At 37.3% G+C, this 26,766-nt stretch overlaps 1 long non-coding RNA gene across 1 annotated transcript; it reads left to right on the top strand.

Annotated features, from left to right (window-relative positions):
• Positions 1-450: 450 nt before the first annotated feature.
• LOC148995796 (uncharacterized) lies at positions 451-23,554 on the top strand. Its single transcript, XR_016169614.1, has 3 exons — positions 451-505; positions 2,779-2,885; positions 22,593-23,554. It is a non-coding gene; the product is annotated as an uncharacterized LOC148995796 (long non-coding RNA).
• The last annotated feature ends 3,212 nt before the right edge of the window (positions 23,555-26,766 follow it).

Below are 26,766 nucleotides of genomic sequence, written 5' to 3'. Positions count from 1 at the left end.
GGGTGCACTGTGCATAACTATTGTATGTGTGTATGTATATATATATATATATATATATATACATACACACATGCTTGTATATATTTAATAAATATTTTCATGTATATAAATTTATATATAATTTATAATATATATATATATATATATATATATATATATATATATATATTTTATATGTAAATAATATTTTTTTCTTAAATATATAGAAGCATGTATTTGTATTTATATATAAATATATAAAATAATTATACACAGTGCACCCACATATATTAAGTAAGCACAAACTTTTATTTTGGATGCGATTAATCGCGATTAATCGCGATTAATCGTTTGACAGCCCTAATTTATATTTATTTGCCCATGTGTGTATGTATGCGCGTGTGTGCGTATGTGCGTGTGTGTATGCGTGTCATCCATATTTTTGATTAACATGTGTGTTTGTATACAGAAGCTGAATGTACTGAACCGTGAATTCGGCTTGTTTCCCAGATCATCAGGTACAGAGGTGAGACAATGTTCCCATGATGCTGTGTTTCATTTGAAATGAAATCTCCATTGATTTTTCCTCATTCCTGATGAAAGCACTGACATTCACACTGATGCAAAACATGAACACAATCACACCATAATTTCCTCAAGGCTGTTGCATGGAAAAACACAATTGCCTATAAAGATTGTTTGACACACTACTGTGAGCTTGTGTTTTAACACACACTGTTCTGTAATTTAAAATCAATCTGTCATTTACAAACTCTGGAATGTTGTTTGTATTGTTTATAGCAAAACAAACTCATATCAAATTGTTTAAAAATAGATTTTATTTGATGGGATCAAACCAGGGCACCTGGAAGATCAAACATAATACAGTTTGAGCTCTAAAAGATGATTGAATGAGCCACATCCATAAAATGTGACTGTGACTGATCACAGTCATCAAATACAATAAGCGAATAGCAAACGAATCATTCAATGGGATTTATGAACCGAATTAACCAGTTCATTGAAAAGAACCAGCTCAAATACTTAATTTTGTTCACTGATCAGGTTCTCAGGTTTAAGTCATCCATGCACAGTGGTTTGTGAGTTAAAAGTTCACTGGAATTTAAGATTTTGAGTAAATAACTACTTTTAAAAAGTCTATTCGTCACAAATATCGTATGACTCGACATATGGTGGAAAAAACTTTTTTAAGCATACCTCACACTCAGAATTGTGAGATAAAAAGTTGCAATTGCCATTTTTATTGCATGGTGGAAAATCACTAAACTTAGTGTGTGTGTGTGAAGTGTCATCCCTCCACACATGTCTAGTGTGTGTCCTTTATAGTGCCTTTATCCAATCAAAGCGGTCTGTGAACAGACTTTAATTATACATCTTTGTGTCTGTTTCCCTCTCTACCGTCTGTCTTTTTTTTTTTTTTTGCTGCATCTTTTGAAGTTGCTCATCACCCTCTTAAAGTAACTTGTTGGTTGACAGACAATTTGCTGCTTGGCTGCCCATCACAAATGGACGGATCCAGAGATAAAGGAGCAGAGAGAAAGATAACACCGAAGCCTCTTATTATTTCAGTCGAATCACAAAATCCAATGGCAGTTTGGTGCCACGACTAAAATTAAATCTTCTTAAGGCTACAGTCTTACAAAAGTGTCGATGGACAGTGTTTGATACTTGTATAGGTATTTTTTTAGTAAGACCCTGAGGGATTTGTGATGGAAACGTAAAAGAAACATCTAGTTATTGCAAACTCAAACTTACATAAAAATAAATCAAGAGGAAAACAGATATTTCAACGCATTCTCATCCTTTAGCGTCATATAGGTGATGCTATATGACAAAACGGTGCTATACTACGCACACGGCACCCGTTATCGTTAATATAACACGTGCTGTGATGGATAGGTTTAGGTGTGGGGTAGGGTAGGGTAGTCTCATATTACACTAAAGGAATTATGACGCCTTGGGTTTGCGTGTTATATTAACGATAAAGGGTGTCATGTGCGTAGTATAGCGCCGTTTTGTCATATAGAGTTCTATGTGACGCTAAAGGATGAGAACGGGCTGGATATTTGCTGTCTCAATTCCCCATACCAAAGCTTTAGTTCATAATTTCTATCGAAATGTCCAACCCGATCTCACGCCAATTTGTATGAATTTTACGAGGTGGCTAATTCGTAACAATTCGTACGACCTCACTCATACGAATTAGTACGATTTTTGCTAAATCGTACATGTTTTACGAGTTGGCCAATTCGAATGAATTCGTACGAATGACTACCCCTGACCCCGCCCCTAAACCTACCTATCACGTGAGTTTACGAACTCGGACGAGTGAGGTCGTATGAATTAGTATACGAATTAGCCACTTTTTAATCACGCGTACGAATTCGAAATGTCTCTGAACGTGTATTGTAGTTATTGCAATGTTGTAAGAAGTTTAATTATGGATTTTATCATGAGCATAGCCTTTGATTTAATTTTAATTATTTATTTACAATAAAATAAAAAATAACAATGTAGCAAAAGTCATTTAAGATAAATTGACGAACAAAATTCCCCCTAATTCAGCTTAAAAACTCAAGTTCAGTCGCTGCCTTAAATTTCATAGCGTAATCAAGTCACGTCTACTCAATTTTTCAAACTTTGCCTGGTTAAATCTTGTAAGCCTAAAAATGACTGAAATTTTGGTGAAAACTGTACAGACTTTTAAATATTCAAAAGAAACTAAATAAAAAGAGTATCCGACTTACTCACGCAAGATATTTTGTTGTTTCTTTATAGGAAGCATCCAATTGCACAGGAAGGACTTTAATAGACTCATTGGATTACGATGTCATGATCACCAACATTTAAGCTCCTCAGTGGCTCTCGGTGCAATGGCTCCACAGGTAAGAATTTAATTACTGCAGTCCCTTGAGAAGCCCCATATAACCAGGTCTCTGCAACAACCACAGCAATCTGAGAGAGAGAGAGAGAGAGAGAGAGACACAGCTGTGGGTTCACGTTGACTGCAGGTTAATCAGAGTCATTTATCACTTGTGCTGTAATCGCTAACATTAGTCACCTAAACGGCCAGAACTGTACGTGACATTTTTTCAACCGTTTTCTTCAGTATCGCGGTGCCCTCGCTCTATCCACACTGTCTTACTCTCGTTCCCTCATTCATTTTATCTCTATATCTATTTCTGTCGCACACTGAGGAGAATGAATTAGTAATGTTGCCCATGCACTGTAAAAATGAGGTGTTTGTAGAATTTTAAATGATGAAGGGATGTTGTCTGTCTTGACTTAACTTAGCCTAAAATATCAAACTGCAATGACATAACTGTGGAAAATACCTAGATGAGTAAAGTTTGATGATAAACTTTGATGGTGGCTTGACAAAGTCTAAAAGTTTCAAATAACTTAAAAGCTTGAAGTTGAAATGTTTTACTCGGAGAAGTCAGATCCCCATTCAGTCACCCTCGACTATGTCTGACGTTTTTTACTGAAAGGGAACTACTGACCATTAGACTTCATCAAACTGTTAAGAAACCACACAAAAACCCTGTTAGTTTCTGCTAGGTATTGATGACGTTGCTGGGAGTTGCTAGCATGTTCTTAGGTTGTCACCACTGAGATTACTGGGAAAAAAGTGTCCCAGTTAAACTTAATTCACCCCTACAACTCTGTTGGTGTACTTGTTTTATCATACAATATAGTAGGGAAGTATTTAAATAGATACAGTCGGTTAGTCTGGGAACGCCCCCGGGAACGCCCCGTCACGTGGTGTGAATTTAGCCCGTGGGGGAAAACATTGCCTTGACGCTCATTGAAATACATGGGACAATCATGCCGAAGAGTTGCGGTGTCGTTTTCTGTACCACCAATAAACTAACAAATTATAAATTTAAGTTCTACAGCCTTTCTTACATACATACAGAACCGGATAGGAGGACAAAATGGCAAAATTAATAATATCTTATTAGATTACTGTGTGAGTAGAGGTCCCTGTGTGATATAGTAGTAGATGTTTAACTCGTATTAGGCAGTGGGCCAGATTTGTCTGACGTTACATCCCTTACGAAAAAGAACTATAGTAATCCTATGGATATTAGTATTCTATAGTAGTGTTTAATACTTCTGTGATGTTCATTAATACCTATACTTCTAGGCTATGTCCCAAAATACTATAGTATTCCTATAGGATTAACGTTACTATAATATTTTGTCCTAAAATACTACAAGATTCCTTTAGGGATCTTGTAGTAAGGGATGTTATTAGCGTTATCAGCTTATAACATCATAAGGGATGTTATTAGCGTTATCAGCTGAAGGTTATCAGACTGCAGTCTGTGACAATTCGGATAACTGTCAGCAAAGTCCCTCTGCAACTTCGTAGCGACTACTAATGATCACCGTTTTACAAAAGGATTAATAGTTTGAAATGAAGCATACGTACAATTGGTAAGTGACATGGTTTTATGGACTTATAGTAACTTATACGCAAGTTGATTGAGTTACAGGCTTGTGTTGCCGGTAGCTTCCGCGATGTCTTACCTGAAGATTCAACCAGATATAATAGTCTGGAAACGACACCTCCGGCCATTTGGTTGGGTCATTGACCCAGTTTTTAATTAAATAAGGGCAATCATAACCTATTACAGTTAATTTTGCAATGTACCGTTGCCGGTCGGCAGGCATAAATGACTCGCAATATGACATTTTTGTCATTCAAATACATAGGATGGTCGCGCTGCTTTCCCCCACGCCGACCACGCCCCCCAACTATGACGCGTTGCCGACTGTATGTATTCGGATGCAGCAATTGTTAGCATGTCTTAGCATATTGCTAGCATGTTTATAGCATCATTTTCTTCTAGAAACTATTTTAGCATGTTACTAGCATGATGTTGCACACTGCTAATTTGTTTCTAACTTGTTTTAACACATTGTTAGCATGTATTTGCACATGCTAGCATGTTTATAGCCTGATTTTGCTAACATGAATCTTGTTTTAACATGTTACTAGCATGATGTAACACATTTTTAGCATGTTGCTAACTTGTTTTACCACATTGCTAGCGTGTTTTTAGCATGTTTTAGTACAATCTAAGTTTTATTTGTCAAGCAAACATTAAGACTGAAACATGCAATGTTGCTAACTTGTTTTACCACATTGCTAGCATGTTTTTAGCATGTTTTAATACATTCTAAGTTTTATTTGTCAAGCAAACATTAATATAAGACTGAAACATGCAATGTTGCTAACTTGTTTTACCACATTGCTAGCATGTTTTTAGCATGTTTTAATACATTCTAAGTTTTATTTGTCAAGCAAACATTAATATAAGACTGCAACATGCAAATTTCTAGCATGTTGCTAATTTGTTTTACCACATTGCTAGCATGTTTTTAGCATGTTTTAATACATTATACGTTTTGTTTGTCAAGCAAACATAAATATAAGACCAAATCAAATTTTAAATATTTTTTCTATAAATATGTTCAATAATATTTTTGCTATAAATATTTAAATTTTTTTATAAATTGCTTTTATCATTATAAAATATATATGGACTATAAGTGAAAAATACAACTGAATTGGAGTTATGGTCACTGATTAATCACAAATCTTGTTTATCAGTATAGCCTATTTAAAATCCACTCAACAACGTCTCTCCTAGAACCATCTGTTACTTATTTGCTGACTTTCAAGCTTTTGGAGCTTTTCAAAATCAAAATGATTTTTCAGAAAAGAATTATGCTTTGTTCAGACTAGCCTGCTGGGTAAAAACTAAACTAAAAGTAATAAAAGACCCGCCATTGTCAAGCAGACTGCAGCTGTGCTGGCTACCTGAATTCATTTTAGTGTTCCACCAGGATTTTAAAACTCTCTGTGGAGATTCACACATCTGCACATCTGACAAACAGTTACTTCTTTTAAACTTTTTATTGGGATTTAATAGCCTTTATATATATATATATATATATATATATATATATATATACCATATCTTCTTCGAAAACTAAATATTTAATAATTCATTTTAAAGTACTTGTACTTATAGCATTAAATATGTAAATATTAGCATTAGCTTCACTGAAGTACAGATGCAGAAAGATTTTGTGTTGCTTATGGAACAGTTTTCTTTTTTTCCCTTTGCCACAGGCTGTTAAGAGTCAACACTGTGCAAACCTTAATTACCCTCCAGAGGGAAAACACTTGCTTATTTCATTCTCTCAGGGTTTGTGCTGCGTATCCGTCCTCACCATGGCTGTCACATGACTTCCACATTCATATATTACCCTTCTACCTCCCTTTGCTTTTCTCTCCAGTAAGTGCTGTTTAATTAGGGACCAAGCAGCGAGGTGTGTAGCCATCTATTGTTTCGTTTGGTTTTCTTAACATTCTTCAACTTCTGGCTGGGAGTCTGTAGAAGTCTCCTGCTAAAGAATTTAGAAATTTGGCACACTGGTTCATTTGGGTCTCAATATTGCTAGTACGGTAGTACCAACTTGGTGACCTACAGTTCTAACTCTTTAGCATCATCTAGTGTGCAAATTTCCATGTTTCATGTTTAAGCTTGTAACTTATCAACCCATATGGTGTGGAAATATAATTCTTGTCTTTTTTTTATTTTTTAGGTCATGCTGCACTGTAAAAACGAATATGCTTTATCTAATCAAAAAAAAATTGTGGCAAAAGATTACAAGCATTATTATTCATTAAATTTATCAAATTAGAATTGAGTAATAATTAATCAAATTAATTCCTTAAAAGTTAACCAGTTAAAATGAGTAAAACTTACAACAACAACCAAAAAAACATACATTGAAGTCACCATTATGGTGATCAGTGTTTGTTTTAGATTTGTTTTAAAATGATGTTTTTTTTCCCTTCAGTGATTCTGTTTGTTAACGTCAGGCGTCTTCAATGTTGGCAATATAAAATAAAGAGTTCTTAATTCATCTTTGACGTTTGTCTGTTAGTGAGATATTTTTGTTAATTTTTTTGCTGTAAACTACTAATTTTAAATGGTTGACTTTTAAAGAATAATTTGATTAATTACTACTCAATTCAATAATATTGCTTGTAATCTGTTGACACAATTCTATTGATTAGATAAAGCATATGCATTTTTACAGTGTGAGTCTAGAGCACCAAATACAGAACGCTGTACGACTTGAATTATATAAAAAGTTTTTATTGTTTTTTTCCTGTTACATACATGGTTAGTATTGGGCAAGGCATTTAGATTTAGGATTAGGTTCAGGTTTGTATTGTACATATTAGAATTTTGAATTTCCCAGAAAATATGCTTTTTCAAACATTTTATCAGATCTTCACAAAATTTAAGTTAGATAACTACAATCAAATTTAAGTATAATAAGCTAGAATCAAACCATTCACATGTAATGTGTGAACACATTTGATAGCGACATTGCTATTCAGGAAGTGAGGCTGTATCTTCACAATGATTCAACATATTGATATGAAACTACAGTATAATATCCATAGGAGCAGCTTCGCAAATTTGCTGGAATTTTTTTTCAAAAGTTGTCGTTAAAACGTTTTTGTTTGAAATGTTTACACTTTTTTTTCAATAGCCTAGGTTTGTAGAGCTGTTTGATAGTATCAAATTTGAATTATGCAAAATTAAAGCCAAAACCACCTACTGGTCAAAAATGATAAGCAATAATGTGTCTAATTCTAGCCTTTATGCTTAAAAAAGGCATTAAGTAATATTCCATTGATGTGCTTGTCCTGTAAAATGTCTTGGAGCTACAATTATATTTTCTCTCTCTCCTAGTCTCTCCTCGTGCACTGTCATTTTCTGATCTATCATTGTTCATTCTCTTTTAAAGCACATCATTGCCGCACTGCTCATCGGTTTGGTTGAGCTTATTTCAAGGTATTTTCTGGCACGACTATATAATTTCCCCAAAGCCAAGTGCTGACTGTGGGAAATTGTTAATGTACCGAATCCAAAGAGAATCAAAATGAATAGCTATTGCGAATAACACGTGGTCTTTGTAAACAAAACACACTCGGCTAACTGATTTAGAAGTGATGGACTTTTACAGAGTGCCTTTTGAAAGCTAGCAAGTGCGGCGAGTGCTGTTAGATTTAATGATGAGATGAGAAAACCCGTCACATTGGAATCTCTCTCCCCTCTCTGCCATTAAATGGCTTTATAGGGGGATGGAAAGAGAGACCATGCTGCATCGGTGGTCATTAAACTCAAAGTGAAATCATATTGCGGTAAATAAAGCATTCATGAGTGTCGTCGAGAGATGCAGACTTCGCACTTCTTCAGACGCACACAGATGTTTACACCTCCTTCATTCTCCTGTTGCACTAACAGTGCCCGGCAGCCAGCTACCCATGTTAAATTCAACCACTGTGACAATGTGTGCAGCCTGAAAATGTTAGTAACTTGACTGTTTTTCTGAATAAGAAATAAGGCCTAAAGTAAAATAGGTTCCTAATGCCTTTTCATGGTCATTTTAGGTTAACAATACTAGTGAATGTTTTTGACCTCAAGAAGTAATGAAGAAAAGAATAGGAATAGGACTGAAAACTGGCACAAGCTAGACTTGACGCGATACGTCGTCAATAAGTTTAGGGGTACGTTTACATGACAATGAAGCAGTAAAAATGGAAATGATTTCCTTTGCGTTTTCCCCATATAGAAGACGAAGTTATCAAAACGATACACAAAACAACTAAAAAACACTGTATTATTCATGCCAGGCCAGTAGTTGGCGATGTCACATTGTAACTATGCGCCTATAGACTAAACTAATGTGTTGACTAATTAATGTGTTAATTACCACAATTAGTCAAAGCTATGCATTTCAACTTCCAGTTGTCTGCTTCAATTAATCATTAGCTAATGATTTGCACAGGTATCATTATGTTATGACTTTACTTGCTGGGGCACATCATTATTAACTAGCCATTTAGTAATTGTTGTAATTTGCACATGCATTTACACTAACAATGAAGTAATTAATCATCTATTAATGCATATTAGTGTACCTGTCATATTATCTGGAAGTTGAAATATAAGACTTTGGCTCATTCTGGTAATTAACATATTAATTAACACTATTAGTTTTAAAAAAATGTTATGGAATTAATCCACAATTACATATTTAATTAATAACATATTTAAGCAAATAAATAATTCACATGCGAAGCCTAGTTCTGTTTTTCAAGAATATTTTGCAATGTTTTTTTCTTTCACGTAATATGCACGCATATGACTTCACCGTTTTTTTTTTTTTTAGAAAAATTTAAGTTTTTGCAGTTTACCGAGACAATAACAGTATCAGTTTCTAAAAACTAATTCTCAAAAGTTTGCGTCTTTAGGCCCCCAAAATGCTGTGTTGTCTTGTAAATGAATTTAGATTAGATTAGACCGCCATAAACTAAAGAATAGATTTTGTCAGTTGCATGTGTAGTTCATCTTTTCAATGGACCATACTATGGACTACCGTACGAGTCCAGGCCGTCTAATTCACTCATAATAATGTGTAATGTGTAAATAACTTAGAAACATATAGGTTTTTTTTTGTTTGTTTTTTTGTTTTTTTATTACAATGTTAGTTTTAGGTGTTGGGAATTAGGTTTAGATTGTAAAATACATATACTCAGGAGTCAGGACACTGTTTTGAAGCACCTTTGGATTGGAGCGCCCATTGATTTAGACTTCCAACCGCTAGTTCAAGCTTTGACTTATGTTTACCTTTTGTCAATAGGCATTAAAGAAGTTTGATCCACAATTCTTTTACTGCATCGTAAGTACGTTTTAGATTAGACATCTAAAAAATTATGATTTTGTCAGTTTTGGTAAGTAGGATATCTTTTTAATGGACAATTGCTCTGATGTCTGAGGCTCACTGATTTGTAGCTTCACAAATTAAATCAATTTCTGCTATTTTCAGAGCCGAAGCAAGTCCAAAATTGGGCACAGTAATTGATTTGGGTCTCAATATTTTTAGTGCCAATTTAGGGGTCAGTATCGCTAACACTCTAGTGCCACATAGAGTCCTATTTTTTGCAGGACTAGCAGAAACGTAATTCTAGTCTTTTTTTGATTCCTTAGTTTATGCTGAGTCATTCTTTAGGTTAACATCTGGAATTTTCTCCAATTAATGGAGAAAAAAAGGATTTAAATTGAACAAACTAGACTTGAACTAACTTGCATCCCATGTGCTAATTGCTAGTTCATAACTTGATGTTTACCTTTTAACTTGAAGGTTTGATCCAAATTTGATCCATAATTGATAATTTTGTCAGTGTCAGAGTGTAGTTCATCTAGTCAAAGAACCGTTGCTTTAATGTCTGAGGACACATGTGTAGCTTCACAAATTAATTAAATTTCTGTTGTTTTCAGAGCCAAAACGAGTCCAATTTCAAGATGGTGGGCAGCTGTCCAGACCAAACTACTTTGGCAAAACAATTTCTAATAAAATACATAATGAAGACAAATGGGATAAGTAATTCCGAAAGGTGCAACCGCCTTTTTTCAGGGAAACAGTGACAGTTGTTTGGTGGCGAAGAGAGAAGATTGTTTACTTGGCACACGAAGATCATTAAAAATGGGTTGTTACAGCTATTATCTGTTAGCGTAGTATCTTAAACCACTCATCATACTAACTATTTCAATCTGTAAAATGAAAAGGAAAAGAAAACCCCATTCACTAACTGCCTTAAAATAGCATACCATACCTGCCTATGTTCATAGTGAATTTTGCAAGACTTGTGAAAACACCAGCAGCACATGTGGTTGTGTTAGCTGGGAAAATGCTAATGCGGATGTTTTCGTAGAGACGTTTGCTGAAATTAAAACACCCGTGGTTATCTTAAATTCAACATTGGCTTCCATTGTCTCCTACATGTGCTAGAAGCAGCAAAAATGGTTGTTACTTTGCATATATATATATAATATGCTGAGCAATGACTACAAATGGAAATCTGCATTCACACATTCCCTGTGATGTGTATATCACCTCGAGTCGTGCGTCCTTACCTGTCTGTCCGGCATCCGCTCAACCTTTAGCTTGCCATGGAGACAGCCGGCTATTTTTAGCCCTGCATAACAGCACAGTTTCTCAACAGATGGGCCCATTTAGGAGTTTAGGGTAGAAAGTGAACACACCTGCAGTACGTTCACCTCTTTAATCTACCATCAGCTGTTACGGAATTGATTTTTTTCTGCGGTACATTGAGCCATTTCCCATTAAAAATCACATTTGGTGTGGTTTTTAAAATGTTTTTACTGCTACCAAAATGGCTGCTTCTCTTCTCTAGCCGTGTTGCTAATTCTGACTCGCTCTTTTCACAATGTCTTCCTTGTCATTTGTCTCATTTCCTCGACTACTCTCTCTCGCTGACATGCATTGGCCATTGGTCTCTGTGTTTGGGGTTAATCTAATGCTGTCAGCGCTGAGAGATGAACATGATTTTTGTGCTCTCCATTTGGATATCCACTTCCTATCCTTCTCTGAAATGTCTGTCATACATTTTTGCTATCTTTTTCTTGTCTTGCATTCATCACTCACAGGCTCCAGAGCACTAGACCTGTTTTAGCATTTGTAATCCCATCTCAGCGTTCAAATTTATGCATTAGACTTTTAATGGTGTTATACTCCCCTGCAGTGATTCTCAAACATTGTAATATTTGTACAAGACAAATATCGACAATAAGGTTAAGATACTTCTACTGTAATGAAAAATGTGCTTGTTTTCAAACTATATATTAAAATCACCCTGAAATAATTTTTTTTTTTAATGGAATATTGCAGTTTTTTTTTTTTTTTAATTATTATTCATGTAATCGTTTACTGGCGTGAGGGCAGGGCAACCTGTCACTCACATGCGATTGACGTATATATTAATTAAAAAATATATATGTCTTGATTTTTTGCTGTTTTAGCTTGTTTTGTTTTATTCTAAGTCATAACCCCACATTTAGTGGGTCTTGGCCTCCTGGTTGCGAACCATTACTATTAAGCAGTACACACAAATAATGGGGAAAAATATTATAAATCTAAATAATTAAGAGGTGTAAATTACATTATAGATCGTTTTTTATTAAAAAAAAAATAAACCAAATTTCACATGCAAAGCCCAGTTCTGTTTTTTTTCTCTGTTTTTCCATTTTTTATTTATTTATTTATTATTATTATTATTTTTAGTATAACCATACCATGAATTAATGTTTTTATGTTTTGGTTGTATAATGCAAATATATTTGTATCTACAATTATTATAAAAATATTTTCAGTGATGCATTTCCTTATTTATTTGTCGAGTGTGCTTTTGTGGAATGTGTGTGCTTGTGAATATATGCCACATTATTATTATATATTCTTTTTAAAATATAACTGTAGAATCCACATAATGAGGCACCTTATCTTGTGTGCCTATGATGTCTTGAAGTGCCGCCTACATGGGGAGCTCACTAAATTTTGGAACAGAGCCATTGCTTTGTTTTTCCCAATATGCTCACTGCTTATTAATGAACGTCTTTCGGTGAAGGTTCTTTAAATATGGTTATCTCCCGTCTTCAATAGAAGTACCGCCTTTTCGCTCCCTCCTTTTTTACTCCTTGAAGCCTTTATCATGGGGCTGTCCACATTTATCAGCACTGTTATAGTAGAGTGCGTGGCCGTTTGACTGCATCTGACCTCCCGTCAGCGGAAGCCGCGTGGTGCTCGGCTCCTAGTTCGGCTGGAAGGAGCCGGTGGTGACAGACTGGCCCCGTCCAGAACACTCCAGATCCAACAGTAATTGGCTCGTGCCTCGGCTCTCCTTAAGGACCCCTGACAGCTGGTGGGTGGATTTTTTGTGCACCAATTAGGACTAGGGGAAAAAAAAATCACATTCCCTTCAGAGAGCAAGAGTAGAGAGAGAGAGAGCGGCCTTCTTCGCGATGGTAGAATCTAAAGGAGTCACAGGCTTTGAACGTTTCCCTTTTTAAAAAACAGGGAAGAGAAGATGTGTCTTCTACTTAGCAGATGAAGAATAAATTGTATGGAAGTCAGACTGCAAGTAATCAACGGAGTCTCATGCTATCTTCAGAGCACTCGGAGGTTTGCAGCCAATTTGTTTCAAACATTAGCGTGTGAGTGTTCAAATAGAATCAGTTAATTGATTGTTGAACTGTGCAACCTTCTACTCGCATCCACCAGGATTTGCTTTCATCAGCTGGATGGCCAGCAAGTTGGAACATTAAGAGCGTGGTTGTTGCGAGAACATCAGCTTGCTTGCATTGATTGCGATATGGCTGGACGTGGGAGTGTGGAGAATGGACGATATCCTTCAAATTGCAGCCCTGGGGAAAAGCACACAAACAGACTCTGTAATAGTATCGATTGTATCCTCAATAGTTGCTTGAAGGGTTAAGATGGGCTAAATGCTTCCGAACCTAACCAGTGTCCCACCCCCCCCCCCCCCCTTAAAAACCCAGCTTATAAGAAAGACACGTGTCTTTGATCTTTATGGGTTATTTAGTGTATCCGAGCCCATTTTCCTTTGGTAGATGGCAGATTTGGACTTTCAGTTCTAGTTAATTATATATATTTACAAACTCACCGGCCATTTTATTATTTACGCCTTGCTAGTACCAGGTTGCTGCCTTAATTCTTCGTGGCATTGATTCAACAAGGTGCTGGAAACATTCCTCAGATATTTTGGTCCATATTGACATGAAAGCATTACGCCGTTGCTGCAGATTTGTCGGCTGCACATCCATGATGAATCTCCGGTTCCAGCACTTCCCAAAGGTGCTTTGATTGACATCTGATGACCGTGGAGGCCATTTGAGTATGATGTCATGTTCAAGGGCTGCCTTCCAGTCCAAAATTGTCACGCCCTTCACTCGCTAACTTCCCTCTGTCTCGTTCACTCGGATGTACGTCATTGCTTACGTTGCACGAGTGCCCACTACTGGCTGAATGGGCTCTATGCACGGCGGTATTTCCGGTGAAGGTGTAAGGATGCTCGATAACTTCCGCCGATCGTAGAGTCCAATGCAATACCGAGAATTTATATTGAATCCATGGTTATACTAAAGAAACGTTAGTCACAAAAACAGATAAAACAGACACCCCTCGTTGTGTTTATGCTTCTTTTTAAAATTATATTAAATAAACATAACTATTTATAAAATTACATCTAAACGTATTTACGTTTCGTTTCAAAGACAGGAGGACAGTAAATTTTGAAGACTCTGCATCCCGTTTTCCTCCGCTTAAATCTCCACAACCGGAAATGGACGAGCATCCTTGCGTCAAATGCGGAACTTATGCGTGCATATAGCTCATTGGAACTGGAGAAAAGTTTTGTTCGTAAGAAAACTCTCGGCCCCGCACTGCTTTGCCACAATCGTATAGTAAAATAAATTGGTGCCCGACTACCTACAAAGTTAGTCCATTTAAAAGCAGTAACTTAATGCAATACAGATGAGTTTACACCTTTTAACAAATTCAGCTTCCCACAAGAAGTGTTGCTAAACAAGTCTTGAGTATTGCAAGTCTCTAAAGCAGGAGAGGACATCGTCAGTGCTTACATCCGCTGTAGTGCAGGCGTCAAGCCACTCCAACCCGCCTGCATAATCAGCCATGGTAACACTCTGATGAGTGTGAAGAACGAGAGGAACAAAAACACTCGTCCACACATATGAGTAAAATGACCCACACCATTACACCACCAGCAGCTTGAACCTTTCAAGACAGGATGGATCCATGCTTTCATCTTACCATCTGAATGTTATAGCAGAAATAGACTCATCAGACCAGGCAACTTTTTTTCCCCCCAATCTTCTATTGTCCAATTTTGGTGTGCCCTTGCAAATTGTAGTCTCAGTGTCCTGCTTTTAGCTGACAGGAGTGGCACCCGGTGTGATCTTCTGCAGACCTCGGTTGTAAAGAGTGGTTATTTGACTTACGGTTTCAGCTCAACCAGTCTGGCATCAACAGGGCATCTTAGCCCACAGAACTGCCACTCACTGGATATTTTCTCTATTCCAAGCAATTTCTTTGTAAACCCTTGAGATGGTTGTGTGTGAAAATCCCAGTAGATGATACACTCAGACCAGCCTGTCCGGCAACAACAACAATGCCATGTTCAAAGTCACTTAAATCACCTTTCTTCCCCATTTTGAAGCTCAGTTTGAACTTCAGCTGATTGTCTTGACCATGTGTACATGCCTAAACATCTCTGATTTCTCTTCTATTCTTAAAGAAGAACTCCAGCGCAAAAGGAACCTTTGTTCTAATAGAACTAGTCGACCGTTCTCTGTGTAAAGAGTTTTATTTCAAAAACTGTTTAGTGTATGACACTAGTATATGGGGGCATTTAACAGTGTTGTAGTCGAGACCACCTCACTCGAGTCCGAGTCGAGACCGAGACCAGAGAGAGTCGAGTCCGAGTCAAGACCGAGTCCATAGAGAGTCGAGTCCGAGTCGAGACCAGTGAGGGTTGATTACCTAATTTACTTTTATTTACTTAGAGAAATCCTTTTTTTTTTTTACTGAATTTACTATTTAGAGTTTAAAAAATATGATCAGTTTAGGGTAAAAAGGCCACATAGTAGGTGGTGTTAAAATTTGTCATGCGCAGTTACGCACTAGAAAATCACCAATCACTGGGCGTGTCAATCAATTTAAAGAAATATTTTATTAACATACTTTAATAATCATGAAACATATTTTTAATTGAACTCGAGTGGGCTCGGGAATAAGTCCGAGTCCTAAAAAAAAATGTTCGAGTACGAGTCAATTCCGAGTCCAAATGCACACGAGTCCATGACAAGACCAAGACCATTAAAATATGGTCTCGAGACCGAGACGAGTCCGAGTCTCGAGTTCTACAACACTGGCATTTAATAAGTAAAAAGAAATCGATAGTTAATTCCACTAAAAGACAGTTCACTTCGTGTATACAGGCGGCGCCATCGTTGGAAAACGGTCTCGACAAGTCGAACCACGAACGAACTTCATACAGTTCAGCTTGCTTGGCATGTCGTTCATGGTTCGACTTGTCGTGACTGTTTTCCAAAGATGAAGCCTCCTGTATACACGAAGTGAACTGTCTTTATAAAGTATCTTCTTATTAAACGGTCTGTACACTTACAAAGTTCTCAATGCTTCGTTTTGCATGTAAGGACCCTCATTATATTACTGTGTTAGTGTGGGGCTATTTTGAGCCTTGTTAGTGGTATTAACTAGCGATTTCTTTTTACTTATTATATGCCCCCATTACTAGCATTATGCGCTAAACAGTTTTTAGAGATAAAACTCTTTACATTCGATTATCATGAAAACAAATCACAGAGAACGGTTGACTTGGTACCAATGTTTTATTAGACCAAAGATTGATTTTGCGCCAGAGTTCTCCTTTAAGCCAAACTCCAGTCTTACAGTAAAAATTGCTATTGATTGGATTCCTCATTACGGATGAGTAAGGAACAGCAGAAAACCTACCTGATAACAAAACTGGACCAATTCCAATTCGTCCTATGATAATGTGGGCTGACAGTTCCTCTATGTGTAAATACATTGCTTTGTTTTTCTGACAGATCTTGAGCCTGACACAAACCATTAACTCTGAATGATAACAATGAAATGTATTATCATTTCATGAATAATTCTGTCTTTCACTCGAAAATGCATATGGGGCCCCTCGGAACAGATTAACCTTAGAATGTGACTGGTTCAAACGTCACAAGATATTTGTCATGACAACCAAAACATGAAATCTTATATCAGTTGGTATTTTGATTCTTTTACGCTGTACCCACAGGGCAGATTTGAGTGCGCATGAAATGTTCCTTTCATGCCATCCGTTTGAACAGCAGGCAGGTACGTAGCATTAAATTCGATTAGACTCAGAGTCACTGCCCAGACTTTTTGGAGAAACCTTCTGATGATGATTTTAGTGAATGTTTTCCAGAAACACATATAGTTTGCGTCAAGTTAAATGAATCCTAAAGTTAGCTGTAACATTATTTAAATAAATGGCAAGGTAGCATGCTAACATCAGACATGTTAATGGGTATGGCTATCTGCACTATCCACAATGCTAAAGACTCGGGAGAGTAAATACTGTGACAATAAATACATTTATTGATAGCCCAGCAAGCAATAAAGTTCTTTGGCATAGGCCCCGTCCATAGCTCGCAATCCGAGGGCCCGGACTCTGCATTTCCTGCCTGAAGACGAAGGCAGGGGCGCAGCCGACCCCCTGGGAGCTATAGGAAGGGACCATCCTGGTGGTGGTCGGGAGGTTGGAAGGGAAGGAACCATCTTGGAGGTGGTGGGGAGGACGGAGGTCAATGGAAGCGTCAGCATCTGCAAACTCAAACACGTGTAAGTATCGGTCTTTTATACCGTAAGAATTAGACGCGATTGGATAGATGAGAAGGTAATTAGTGACGCGACAATTAAGTCTTCCTGGCAGAACTTAACGCTAAAGCTTCCATTTTGTGGTTTGTAGCAAATTGTTTTGTAGCAATTGGTTTGTATGCTAAATTTATAAATGCTAGTGGCTAAACTAGCTAGCTAGCCTCAGTTCTAACATGTTGTGGGTAGTTTTTAGGTTGTTTGCTTTGCAGTTTAAGTGTTCAGAGTGTATTTAGCAAATTGCTAAACAGTTTTGTTAACAGTGTTGTTAACATTAAACATGTAAATGACCAAGCTAGTATGTTGTGGTAGTTTCCAGTTTGCACTTTTTTTGAAGGCTTAAGAAAGGTTAAGTCCTGGTTTGAGCCGTTTGGGTAATTTTTTTGTGGTTTATTTATTTATTTTTTCAGTTTTTGTCTAGTGTTTTGTGTCTTCGGTAAAATACAGGTATTTGTACATTTTTTTTTTTCATGAATTAGTTATTGTGCTGAATATCGTTTCATTTTATCGTGTCATGTCGGACTTTTCGCTTGATGGAAACGCCTGATGCTTGCATACAATTTTATAGTATAAAAAATACTGAATATAAATACTTAGGATGTTAAAATATGTCCTCGGAGCTGCTCACAGTTTTTTTTATGGATAGGTTATGGAGCCAGTCACCACATATTTCGGCTACGAGTGAAACGCAGGGCGACGTTTAATTTTTAGTTCTAATAAAAAGTAGCTTAAAGTACGAGCTTAAAAGTAGGCAATATTAAGTGAAAAAAATATATAAATACTAGGGCTGTCAAACGATTAACCGCGATTAATCGCATCCAAAATAAAAGTTTGTGTTTACATAATATATGTGGGTGCACTGTGTATATTAATATTATAAATATAAATACACACACATGCTTGTATATATTTAAGAAATATTTTCATGTATATACTCTATATAGATTTACATATAATTTATATGATATGTAAATACAAATATTTTATATATAAATAATATTTTTTTCTTAAATATACATGCATTTGTGTGTATTTATATATATATTTATATATATATACAAAATAATTATACACAGTGCACCCACATATATTATGTAAAAACAAACTTTTATTTTGGATGCGATTAATCGCGATTAATCGTTTGACAGCCCTAATAAATACGCTATACTGTAAAATATAATCGAAAATATCACACTGGTTGTGTGGATTTTTTTTTTTTTAAGTTCAGAGGATTTAAGTTAATCCGTAAACATTAAGTAATGAATGAAGTAAAAAAAAGAAGATAATATTATAGTAAAAATGAATGCTAATGCTATCTGTAGCTAGCCACAAATGTAGCATGTTGTGGGTCGTTTCCTGAGTACTTGCTATATCCAATTAAGTGTTAGGTGGTTTTAGCAAAGGGCGTTTTGTTTGGTTGCTAAAGCATGCTAATATTATGGGTAAGCTATAAACTAGCCTTGCTGTTTTTTGTAGTATGTAGCTTCTAAAGCATTTCTATAGGGTTCAAAGTGGATCTTAATAAGCAGTTTCAGGGGTGTGTTGTGTGGTTGTTAGAGAATGCCGTCATGGGTAAGCTGTCTGTGCAAAAGCATGCTAGGATGTTGTTGGAAGTTTCTTCTGGTGGCCTCTAAGGTGTTCAGAGTGGATTTAGTGAGTTGCTATGCAGCTTCAAGGGTATTTTAATTGGTTGCTATGAGAGTGAGCTCAAAGCATTGCACGTGTGTTGCATCAGTTTTAAGATGTATATGTTTATGAAATGGTTGCATAGTACGGTCTCAAGACAAAGGCATATACTCATTAAAAGAATATTGATTTGAATTGAACATTTTTATATACAAAAATGTATAGATTAGTGTATATACGTACATTGTGAAGCAGAAACTGACATTAATGAAGACGTCCGGGTCAGGCTTATTTTTCAACATGTTGATACTGAACATCAGGCTAAGTAGTTATTTAATTCCAAACCTATATATATTCCATATATATCCTACTGTCCACTGACTTAGCCATATATTTTCACTGAACTTGTTGCAATGAATTTCGGATTCGTAGTCTTTGTTCTTCCCCTCAATTTTTGTCTCTGTTGTAGTCCACTTTTAAAAGTTGTATTCAAGCTTTTTGCACATTTCAAACTGATAGCGGAGAAACATAATTACTTCTCAAAACTTCAAATTAAGCATTCATTGGAGCTTTCCATCGTCATTTCTTCACCATTGTGAAAGCTCCTTAGGAATTGGGATCCATTTGAAAGCGCCACTTTATTGCCTTTCAAACACTTCGCTAATTTAGTGTGTTCACCGGGTCTCGTAAACAGCCTTTAATGGTCTGTGCCTACCGACTGACTGCTGCGGCGGCATTATACCACTGCTAAAACATGGACCAACCATCCACTGCTGTCTAATTTAATCACGGAAGGGATCCCACTGCACTTTTGAAACCAAATGGAGACTTTAAGAGCAACTAAAGACCTATGAGTATAATAAATGTTGCAATTATGCGGTATTAGTTTATGATTTACGAGACACTCGTGCAAAACCTCATCGACAAGCATCTCTGGTTGTATCTGGTTGGATTTGGTGAGACTCTTTTAATGAGTGCATTTTCATATTTTAGATGACACATGGGATGCCAAACGGCATTGGTTTTGAAATCACGGTACATAAAACATTAAAAGGGTTATTTGATGATATGACAGAGTTGCTGAATCAAAGGGTTTAAGTTTTGACTCTCAGCTTTGAAACAGTTTTTGCATGACAGGAACTCTCCCATGGATTGAAATGGGTCACAGTTTAAACGGGTCAGCTCAGATCTGGAGTCCAAGTATGGATGTTGGAAAATAACTTGGCTGAGACCCGCTCTGGGCTTTTGAATTTTATATCGAAGTTGTTAGCCCAGTGGCAGGCATAGTTCTCCCACAAATAATTAAAATTCTCCGAAGTTGTTTTAAAATAACTTTGTTTGCCTTTACAGCCTAGACATGTCAACATCTGGCTCTAGCAATGCCGTGAGTTTGGCATTCATGTTAAAATGCTCATGGCGATGTAAAGAAATGAATACGTCTTTGTTCATTAGGTTTTCCTCAAGGAGCTTTCATCCCATACCTGAGCCTCACCATGGGAATCAAGGGAAAGACATTAAGCCATTCTCAGAGTTTTGGAACAGAAGCTCTTAGTGCGATTATCCTGAGGTCAATGGTGGGAATCACATGAGCCTGATGGACAGCCTCTAAATGCCTCACCTCCTCTCTGCGGAAAGCCGTGTGAGCTTTCCTAATTACCTAATCCGCTGGTTTTCTGTTGTGTCAACGACAACCGAATCCCTTTCCCGAATTCAAAATCTGGTTATGGATTACATGCAAATTAGGGCTTCTTCCAGGCTGCTTTTATAGGACGTTGTGCATATTTATGCAAAGCAGTGCCGATCGTTTCTATTTTGGTTCTCTCTTGCCTTTCCTCCATTAGGCGTATCATTTAATTACAAAAAAAAAAAAAAAAAAAAAGACTGGCAGATGCACAAGGCGAAACATGTTGTGTCAGGGATCTGAGAAAGTCAGTCCTCTTGATGTTCATGTACATTATCTTATCCATATCTTATGCTAGAATACCAAACTGTATTGTTTGTTCTAAATACAAAACACAAGATTCTAAATATATCATCAATATATATGTGAGATAGTGGTTTTCTAACACCGACTCCCATATAACGGATTTCCCATCTGCCTTTCTGCTGTTATCTCGGGACGCTTGTCCCACAAAAAATGGCGTTCGTCAGGTCCAGTTTTGTGTCCAGCCCCTCACGGGGATTTCGGATGCCCCAACGCCTGTGATGAGATGACTCAACGCCTGTGAAGAGACGACTCAACGCCTGCGATATGTTATGGCGCCGTTTTATTCATAAACAATATTTATATTTAATATTTATATTTAAACAATATGAATGTAAGCCAGAGGAGAACTGGCCCCCGACTGAGCCTGGGTTCTCCCAAGGTTTTTTCTCCATCCAATCTGATGGAGTTTGGTTCCTTGCCACTGTCGCCTTGCTTTTGGCTTGCTTTGGGCTTGCTCAGTTGGGATTATTTAGTGTTCAGCAATGTTGTTGATCCTGTGTTGTGCTACTTTCATGTTATCAGTGTGAAGCTGCTTTGATACAATCTGTATTGTGAAAAGCGCTATATAAATAAATGTGACAAATATATATATATATATATATATATATATATATATATATATATATATATATATATATTAGGGCTGGGCAACGATTAATCGCATCCAAAATTAAAGTTTGTGTTTATGTAATATATGTGTGTATATAATTATTTTGTATATATATAGTAACATTTTACTGTTTATTTAACATTTTTATATTTCAAAATAAACATAAATATTGCTCAAAATCATATAATATTAAACATTTTATACTTTAAAAGATATTGGATCATTCAAATGATGTTCACACTTAACTTGAAATTGAAAATATATTTTAAGTAGGGCTGTCAAACGATTAATCGTGATTAATCACATCCAAAATAAAAGTCTGTGTTTACATAATATATATGGGTGCACTGTGTGTAATTATTTTGTATATATATATATAAATACACACACATGCATGTATATTTAATACAAATATTATTTATATATTATAAATTATATATAAATCTATATACAGTATATACATAAAAATATTTCTTATTTATATACAAGCATGTGTGTGTATTTATATATATATATATATATATATATATATATATATATATATATATATATATATATATAATTATACACAGTGCACCCACATATATTATGTAAACACAAACTTTTATTTTGGATGCGATTAATCTCGATTAATCGTTTGACAGCCCCAATTTTAAGCAATTAATGTATATTTAAATTTTCGAATATTCAAACAAATTTGCATGTGCAAACTCATGTATTTTTTGTATTACAACAACATATTTATATATATTTGTAAAATAAGTCTTTTAGTCAGCTTGTTGTTGACAAGACCACCACATATGTACACTGCATGCATTTATCTGAACTCTCATATTATTTACAGATACAAATCTTAACACACACACACACACGCTCAGTCCCGATGTTTGCAGCTGCCTCTGTTTCTCCCCCTTCTGTTACTTCACCTCCTTTTCATCTTGACTTTTCAATCAATAATTCAGCTTCCCCCTGCAGAGCCGGCCGACTGACGGACTGATTAAACACAGAGGCATGAACTAAAGAAGAACGATGGAGTGAGAGAAAGAGAGGGACTAAAAGAGTGAAAGGACCAGGCGGAGATAATGGGAAAAGAAGCAGATTGCGGTAAAGGTAAGAAAGAAATGGACAGATTCAAAATGGAAAGGCCCTGAAATCAAGGCTGAGAGGACAGAGGCATGATGGGAATTGAGGTGGTTTAGGGGAAGACGAAATGAAAGAGTGATACAAGGAGTGAGAGAAATGCACAGGAATAAAATAGAGACTTAATAGAGGTGAAACCGTCACAAGGGAGTTCAGTCATGAAAAAGAGTAATAGTGACACCAGAGGACGAACATCTTTCCATTTTCACTATAAATAAAATGTCAAAATGCTAAAAGAAAATAAGGTAAAAGAAAGAAATGGTGGAAATAATGAGGGAGAAAGATAGTCATGTGGTAAAGAAGATTAAAAATGAACTAAAGGGTGAAGGACAGAGGAACGAGAGTAGTATATGGAGAATAAAGTGTCAGGCTTGATTCACCTCTCTTCTCTAAAAGCTTTTTAAATAGTATTAATGTGAATATGACACACACTACGTCACAGACTGTCCTAGAGGCCTGAGTGATCACTGCTTTTCGAAAGAGTGAGATTATGCGTACATGAGTAAATAAGACCGAGAGGAAGAGAAATGTTACTCAGAGATGCACTTAAAAAGAAACAGATCATGACTATCATGTTTGGTGTGGCTGCAATACTAATGAAAATTGCTGTGCTCCCATTTCATTGGCTCGTGTTCTCACTAAGCCCCGCCCACCTTTGTGATCCGTCAGTGCTGATGAGTGAACATCTTCCATTACTCAGTAGAGAGAGCGAGAAGAGCAAGAGCATTAAGAGAGGGAGGGAAAGGGAATCCCGTAGGGAAAGAAAGAGATGGGAAGGAAAGGAGAAAAGAGGGCGAAATGAAAGAAGGATTGATGAGATTATGAAAGAAAGAAAGGAAGCATGGATTAATTGAATGGTGGATGAAAGAGAAATGAAAGGAATTATGTAAGTAAGTAACGAAAAAAATGAAAGGAAGGATGAAAAGAGTTACAAAAATGGAAGGATTCGTGAAAAGAAAAACGCAAATGGGATTGAAAAAAAATAAGGGATAAATTTCAATAATAAATTAAAGGAATGAACAAAAACGAAAAGGAACGAAAAAGAGTTGGGCCGGTAGGAAGTAAAGAAAAAGTTGAGGGTGGATGAAGGATGGAAACCTAGAAAATGGATGGAAGGAAAGAAAAATGACGAAGGAAGGACAAAACAAGAGGCTGACAGAAAGGAAAATGTAGAATTGGAGAAGAGAGAGAAAAGGAAGCACTGGTCACAGGGTGGGTAGGCAGAAAAAAAAAGGAGAGAAAAAAATGGAAGAGTGATGATCTAGAACAAGAAAAATAGAGGATGGATGAAGAATGAACGTAAGGAAAGAAAAGGGAGGACATAAAAAACGAATGAGAGGGTGGCAGAAAGGAAAGGGAAAAAAATGAAAGACTAAAAATGGGGGGATGGATGGATGGATGGAAAGAAAGAAAAGAAAAATGAGAGGGGCAAAAAGGATAGACTCCCTGTATTTGATTTTTAAATATTAGGCTGTATTTTTCATAAATAATAGCTCCAGCTCTGAGCTTTGTAGGAAATAAATCCAAATAATGTTTCAGCTCACTTTACATTTTCCTCAGTGATACAACTGATGAATATTTCAGCTCTCACATGTTGACTTTCAGTAACGAGAGAAAGCCATGAGGGAGCTGCAGAACTCTGAATATAAGTGCAATAAACAAGATCCTGTGGGCCTTTCTCTGGTTGAAGGCATGATGACATCAGACCTGCGTCAGGTGAGGTCAGTAGGGGTTGAGCCGGTATTGTGACGCGTGTTACAGTCAGTCAACTGGGTTTTTTTTTCTTATACCATCTCCTGCTGGAGAGTAATAAACTTGCAAAACCCTTTGTGCTTGCACAAAATGTGCTACAGTTGAGCTTTTCTAAGTACCCTTAAAAGGGTTAGTTCACCCGAAATGAATTTCTGTCGTTCCAAACCTGTAAGACCTTCGTTCATCTTTTTGATGAAAGCTGAGAAATTTCTATCCCTCCATTGACAGCTACACAACTGACAATTTGATGCTTCAGAAAGTTCATAAAGAGATCATAAATCTAATCCATAGTAATTGAGTGATTTAATCCAAAACTCATTCTCGTTACGCAGCAAGTTTGAGCTTCTGCAAGAGCCAATGAGGTTCATTCTCGTGTTACGCAGCACATTTGAGCTTCATCAAGAACCAATGAGGATCATTCTCGTGTTACGCAGCACGTTTGAGCTTCGGCAAGAACCACTGAGGTTCATTCTCGTGTAACGCGGCACGTTTGAGCTTCCGCAAGAACCAATGAGGTTCATTCTCGTGTTACGCAGCACGTTTGAGCTTCGGCAAGAACCACTGAGGTTCATTCTCGTGTAACGCGGCACGTTTGAGCTTCAGCAAGAACCAATGAGGTTCATTCTCGTGTTACGCAGCAGGTTTGAGCTTCCGCAAGAACCAATGATGTTCATTCTCGCATGTTACTCAGCACGTTTGAGCTTCCGCAAGAACCAATGAGGTTCATTCTCGTGTAACGCGGCACGTTTGAGCTTCAGCAAGAACCAATGAGGTTCATTCTCGTGTAACGCGGCACGTTTGAGCTTCAGCAAGAACCAATGAGGTTCATTCTCGTGTAACGCGGCACGTTTGAGCTTCAGCAAGAACCAATGAGGTTCATTCTCGTGTTACGCGGCACGTTTGAGCTTCTGCAAGAACCAATGAGGTTCATTCTCGTGTTACGCAGCACATTTGAGCTTCATCAAGAACCAATGAGGATCATTCTCATGTTACGCAGCACGTTTGAGCTTCGGCAAGAACCAATGAGGATCATTCTCGTGTTACGCAGCACGTTTGAGCTTCGGCAAGAACCAATGAGGATCATTCTCGTGTTACGCAGCACGTTTGAGCTTCCGCAAGAACCAATGAGGTTCATTCTTGTGTAACGCGGCACGTTTGAGCTTCCGCATGAACCAATGAGGATCATTCTCGTGTTACGCAGCACGTTTGAGCTTCCGCAAGAACCAATGAGGTTCATTCTTGTGTAACGCGGCACGTTTGAGCTTCCGCAAGAACCAATGAGGTTCATTCTTGTGTAACGCGGCACGTTTGAGCTTCCGCAAGAACCAATGAGGTTCATTCTCGTGTTACGCGGCACGTTTGAGCTTCGGCAAGAACCAATGAGGATCATTCTCGTGTTACGCAGCACGTTTGAGCTTCCGCAAGAACCAATGAGGTTCATTCTTGTGTAACGCGGCACGTTTGAGCTTCCGCATGAACCAATGAGGATCATTCTCGTGTTACGCAGCACGTTTGAGCTTCCGCAAGAACCAATGAGGTTCATTCTTGTGTAACGCGGCACGTTTGAGCTTCCGCAAGAACCAATGAGGTTCATTCTTGTGTAACGCGGCACGTTTGAGCTTCCGCAAGAACCAATGAGGTTCATTCTCGTGTTACGCGGCACGTTTGAGCTTCGGCAAGAACCAATGAGGATCATTCTCGTGTTACGCAGCACGTTTGAGCTTCCGCAAGAACCAATGAGGTTCATTCTTGTGTAACGCGGCACGTTTGAGCTTCCGCATGAACCAATGAGGATCATTCTCGTGTTACGCAGCACGTTTGAGCTTCCGCAAGAACCAATGAGGTTCATTCTTGTGTAACGCGGCACGTTTGAGCTTCCGCAAGAACCAATGAGGTTCATTCTTGTGTAACGCGGCACGTTTGAGCTTCCGCAAGAACCAATGAGGTTCATTCTCGTGTTACGCGGCACGTTTGAGCTTCGGCAAGAACCAATGAGGATCATTCTCGTGTTACGCAGCACGTTTGAGCTTCCGCAGAAACCAATGAAGTTCATTCTCGTGTTACGCGGCACGTTTGAGCTTCGGCAAGAACCAATGAGGTTCATTCTCGTGTTACGCAGCACGTTTGAGCTTCCGCAAGAACCAATGAGGTTCATTCTCGTGTTACGCAGCAGGTTTGAGCTTCCGCAAGAACCAATGATGTTCATTCTCGCATGTTACTCAGCACGTTTGAGCTTCCGCAACGTGCAACGTCATAA

The sequence above is a fragment of the Pimephales promelas genome, chromosome 2 (assembly GCF_988280905.1).
Source record: "Pimephales promelas chromosome 2, fPimPro1.hap1.1, whole genome shotgun sequence".
Taxonomy (NCBI): Eukaryota; Metazoa; Chordata; class Actinopteri; order Cypriniformes; family Leuciscidae; genus Pimephales; species Pimephales promelas.
The sequence above is the reverse complement of the archived record's forward strand: the minus strand, read 5'-3'. Positions and strand labels throughout refer to the sequence as shown.